The following is a 5,543-nucleotide window of genomic DNA, read 5'->3' as shown; positions in this document are numbered from 1 at the left end:
TGAACACCCGTCTCTTAACTCTCTCTCTTTTTTACGATCAGTGGAAACAAGAAGATGCTCGGTGTAGTCGGCACTTTGCTTCGTTCATCATATCGTATTTTTTTTTACTTTGCTTTATGTAACCCCTCCCCTCCTCTCGCTCACTCACTCGCTCACTCGCTCGCTCGCTCTCTCGCTCACTCTGTCGCTCACTCTCTCGCTCACTCGCTCGCTCGCTCTCTCGCTCGCTCACTCTGTCGCTCACTCTCTCGCTCACTCTGTCGCTCACTCTCTCGCTCACTCTCTCGCTCTCTCTCTCACTCACTCTCTCGCTCACTCTCTCGCTCACTCTCTCGCTCTCTCTCGTTCTGCACGCAGCCCTTCTCGCAGTCCAACGGCCTCCGACGGGTAGCTCGTAACTGCATGCAGAGCTCCCTGTCATCTGCCACCGAGCACACGGCCTCCTCGATCGCCCACTGCTCCTTGAAGGCCGGCACGGCGTGGGTCAGCCGCGCATGCTCTCTCTCTCTGATCTCTCTCTCTTTCTCTGCTTTTCCACGTCTCCGAGTCACAGACGGTGTAGCCGGCACAGCTGAGAACCTGGGTTCGAACCCGAGTATTGGCCGCGCTCTGATAAAACTGCGCTTTTGAAGTGAAGCGATGTGATTGGTGGTCTCAGTCCGGTCACCAATTACTGCACAGAAAGAAACAGCGACAAAAACCCCTCGTCATATTGAAATCGTTTAACTCATGAATTCTGCGTATTGCAAGTGTGAGAATCTAACATTTCGGTTTGAATGCCGTACGATTCACATGCGAAGGACACGTAAAGAGGCTTGCCACTCGCCGTGCAAAAATACTGTACGCGACCAAGGGGAGTTCACGAACATTGCTGTTTTATCTTCTTGGTTCTTTCGGTAAAGTCACGTAGAATGGAAATAGTCCGTTCAGACTCTGTCTTCTCGACAGACCTGTTCTCCACCTGATGACGGCTGCTTGCGTTGTGGTCGAAACGTCGTGAGAATTATTTTATTATGTTTTCTTTTTATTATTTCCCTTCTACGTGACTTTACCGAAAGAACCAAGAATATGAATCCCTGCAGTCACGAAAGCTTTAAAGCAAAATTTAACTGCTGTTGTCGTCATCTTCAGGGACCATATATCGACACAAGGCGCTGCAGTGCTCGCTGCGAATGCAAAAAGAAACTCAACACATTCGCCATGAGCATTGGCTGAACAGGAAAACATGACGGGCGACGTTTTGGGCGATGGTTCTTTGTTCATCGCACGAACATCCGAATGGAGATCCAAGTTCTATCTTCTTCGTGTCACGACTTTACGTTGAAGTGCCACTCAAGTTTCCACCACTTTGCTCCAAGTAGCATGCGATAAGACCCGGGAGTTCTGCAATACAAGTCAGCCCACTAACCAGGCCCAAAGCCTGCTTGGCTTCCAAAGATTCTGCGAGACAAGGCTAATTCAGGGCTATTTGGATCGTCTAGGCCACTGGTTTCATAACCTTTATACTGCAGCCTTGCAACACTATTTGGTTCTCTATCCTCAAAAAGAATGATGATGTTAATACACACACAGGGTTTAATGAAACAAAGTAGTGTTGCTTATGTGCCCGTGCTTAATTTGTGTTTCGATGATTTATCTTAAAAGAAATGTGGCCCCCCAGAAAGGGCATCTCGCACCCCCCCAGGTGAAGAACCACTGGTACGGGCGAATAAACACGCGTAGTGATTACAACAAGAACAACAACAACAACAAAATAGGAGGACCATTTCGGGGTCGAGCAACAGGCCCAATTCCCAACTCATCAATCAATCACAGCGGGGCTGATTGAGCGAGCAGAGGGAGCAGTGGTGGCGGTGGGCGTGAACGGCAAGTGGGAGCGAGTTCATTCAAAGCGCCCAGAATGAAACGCAAGACAATTAATCACGATGTTGCACCGAGCAATGTGTGTGTGTGATGGGGCGTGGGGGGGCGGGGGGGTTCGCATCAATACGGTGAAGGCACGCCGTGTCGAGCCGGGGGTGGGGTAGTCGCAGTTCTGGGTTAAGGCACGGGGCTTTTGGGCCTCCGTCAGCTGGAGGGCCTCCAGAGATGAAGAAGTGAAAAGTTATTTCATTTGTGAATGCTGAATTTAAATTTGCTGTTAGCCGTGTAATTTTTTCTTTAACTTTGTTTTCCTTACCCTTTAAACTGGTACAAAACTGACACCTTTATACAAGAAGTTGATTGGTCCACACCCGAGACAGACCAATCAACTTCAAGGACAGTGCATATCATTACCATTATCAGAGTTGTTTCTTTTTGTTTGCATTTTGACTGCTTGTGTTGCGGTTATTGCAAACATGATGCCTTGTATAAAGGTGTCAGTTTTGTACCAGTTTAAAGGGTAAAAACCTACTACTATATTTTTCCACTGGTAAAGGAGGTCTCATAGTGTTTTTTCCAGTACCCTGTAGCCCAGGGACCTACAGAATCTGACTCCGGCTCTGGGTAATCGCATTGGCTACCGCGTGTTGCAGGTGGTCAGAGAGCGAGATGGAGAGATGAGGGCAAGGCCTTGACGAGAGAGGAGAGAGATGACAGAAGAGAGAGAGAGAGGGAGGAGAGAGAGTTTTGTTGACGTGAGGATGGAGAGAGCGTGCCCTACCGCACAACGCCGCTGGTGTTGGGAGTTTAGAGACGTTTGATAAAAAAAATTGTGTTCTTGTAGATATCACATCATTAACACAGTCGTTTTTTTTGCATCGTGTGCCTTTTTACATTGGAAATGTACGTACGCACGTGCGTGCGCGCGTGCGCGTGTGTGTGTTTGTTTGTTTCTCACGCTTTTATTTTCTCAGATGTGTTATAATCGAAGCGAATGAATGTGTCAACAAAAACAAATGTGTCAACAAAAACAAAGGTGCCGGGCAGCTTTAGAAATCACGTGATGCGCGTTGCCGGGAATCGAACGAAGGTGGCTGGGGGCCATGTCTCTCGCGTGGCGATGTTGACAAACTGCACCAGGTTCAGATTTGAGGCTGAGTCGACCTAGGGAGTGCCAATATTGGTTCAGATAATCGTCACTGGTGTTGGTCGTGAGCGGGAGTCGGATGCCGGGTTCATAGCGCAGCGCGCTAACCACTGCCCCACCGCTCCCCACACTAATCAGTCACACATACACACACACTCTCTCTCAGTGGTGCTGGTGTGAATAATAACGCATGGACGGATGACTCGGAGACAGAATGGTCTGCAGTCTTCCTCCCATCGCCCACACTACGCCACACCTCTTTTCCTCCCCCCGGACCCTACCACCATCATCCCCATCACATCACCCATCACCCATCACCGCCTCCACATCACATCCCACCAACCCCGCACCCATGCCCCAGGGAGAAGAACCCAGCATTGTATCGATGTTATTTACGATTCCTTGCAGCGCAGAGAGTTCGGCGCGACATTCACGCATGGCTTCGGAGGAACCTCGCAAGCGATCGGCGCTTCCCCATGTCACCTCCACCTGCCGCCTTGCCAATCACCGCGGGCAGCTGGCACTCAACACAATTCGCAGGCGTAAGCCATTATGAGCCTTTATGAGCTTCATAAATTAAACACTCGATTTGAGCTTGGGCAATGGTGCACAAGCACAAAAGCACCCTCCCACCTCCCTCCCCAAAAAGCGAATATCAACGCAGTCATCAACAACAACACTGCCTTAATGTTAATTAGTATTATTACACACAGGCCAGAGTGGCTCTATCTCTCTCTATGTGCTTTCGCTGTGACTCCACCTCCGATTAGCAAGGTTGACGACGTACGGCGCCAAAGAAGTTCAACATACATCTCGCTGACCATGGCCCTGTCCGGTTTTCCGAGTTAACGGCGGAATGAGGGACAATCGCCGTCCAGCACGACCATCGCATCGTGATAACGACGACCTTCATGGCGCAACGTAACTTCATTCGCAAGGCAACGCGCCGAACCAACGCGCCACGCAGCGACTCGCCGGTCGTCTCACGGACGGTGGCGTCGTGGCGGCGGCGAGGAATGGCCGAGCCAAGACATTGAAAGCCACCCACCCACTCACCGCCGTCGCCCCCCCCCCCCCCACCGTCCGAATCGCCGGCTCGGAGCTGCCGGGCCGGTCACGGCTCTCGCGAGACAGGTTCCCTTGGCGGCCTCCCTCACCTGGGGGGGGTCACGTGGGTCACGTGGCCACGTCGCACGCTGTGCGCGCACGTGGTCCACGCGTGCCCCCCCCCCCCCCCCCCCCCTGAGCGGACTCGACGGTGAACTACAGGTGGACTCAGGTGGACTCAGGTGGGCGTCTCAGGACCCTCCACGATGCCCCTTCTATCGTACGGCTGCTGATGTCGATGTCGCGCCACACCCGCAATGTCACATCCGGGTGGCCGAGCCAGCGGAGAGCCGCGTCAGGAGCAGCGGTGTTGCATCGTCGCCGCCGTGATGTCCCCTTCGTCTTTGTGGGTCCGTGCGCCGCGTCTTTATACGTGCCGAATTAAGTCTCCGCTTTGATTGGAGGAGTGGGCTCGAATCCTGCCGGTAACAACTGCCTTCTTTTTACCCAATGACAAACTTAAAAATGTACCTACTCTTAGGTTTTGTCGGTAAAGTCACGTAGGTAAAAAAATATATATAAATAATAATTATTTTATTTCTATTATTATTTCTATTATTTGTATTTTTTATTTTTACCTACGTGACTTTACCGAAAAACCTAAGAGTATGAATCCGTGCAGTCACGAAAGCTTCAAATCTAGAATTAAAAATGTATTTCAGTTCCGAAGCTTTTAGTCAAACGTTAACACGAGCTATTGGTGATGATGCCCATGGGCGATTTCTGTTGCTCATGTTAACGACCAGGTAGCGTGGCCGAGCGGTCTAAGGCGCTGGATTAAGGCTCCAGTCTCTTTGGAGGCGTGGGTTCAAATCCCACCGCTGCCAAAGCTTGTTTTATGTAAAACACAACCTGCAAAATATGTTTTTTAGCTTCGACACAATTAAAATAATTTCACGACAAGTTCCTGGTGATGATGCCCATTGGCGATTTCTGCTGTTGGCATTAGCGACCAGGTAGCGTGGCCGAGCGGTCTAAGGCGCTGGATTAAGGCTCCAGTCTCTTTGGAGGCGTGGGTTCAAATCCCACCGCTGCCAAATCTTGTTTTATGTAAAACACAACCTGCAAAATATGTTTTTTAGCTTCGACACAATTAAAATAATTTCACGACAAGGTATTGGCGATGATGCCCATTGGCCGTGTCTGGTATTGCATCTACCATTTTGGTAACGGGGCCGGGCAGTCCACGGTGCCGAATTCAATCTCCACTTTTGTTTGGAGGCGTGGGTTCAAATCCCACCTCTGCCAAAACTTATTTTAATATAAAATGCACAGTCGCACGACGGAGACTTTTTTTTTAAATCCATTATATTAAGTTCACTTGCTTGCGCGCTTACGACCGTGCAAATCTTTCTGTCGTTTTTTAACCCACTTCCCGTGATCCAATCGAGCTGACATTTTGCACACAGACTCGTTGTGCGTGATA

The 5,543-nt window shown here is 50.1% G+C and overlaps 2 non-coding genes across 2 annotated transcripts; both read left to right on the top strand.

The window, feature by feature from the left end:
* The first annotated feature begins 4,862 nt into the window (after positions 1–4,862).
* TRNAL-AAG (transfer RNA leucine (anticodon AAG)) lies at positions 4,863–4,944 on the top strand. The gene has a single exon. It is a non-coding gene; the product is annotated as a tRNA-Leu (tRNA).
* A 128-nt stretch (positions 4,945–5,072) lies between these two features.
* TRNAL-AAG (transfer RNA leucine (anticodon AAG)) lies at positions 5,073–5,154 on the top strand. Its single transcript has one exon. It is a non-coding gene; the product is annotated as a tRNA-Leu (tRNA).
* Positions 5,155–5,543: the final 389 nt, after the last annotated feature.

This window comes from Lethenteron reissneri, chromosome 44 (assembly GCF_015708825.2).
Source record: "Lethenteron reissneri isolate LAM-NWPU_2019-01 chromosome 44, ASM1570882v1, whole genome shotgun sequence".
Taxonomy (NCBI): Eukaryota; Metazoa; Chordata; class Hyperoartia; order Petromyzontiformes; family Petromyzontidae; genus Lethenteron; species Lethenteron reissneri.
The sequence above is the reverse complement of the archived record's forward strand: the minus strand, read 5'-3'. Positions and strand labels throughout refer to the sequence as shown.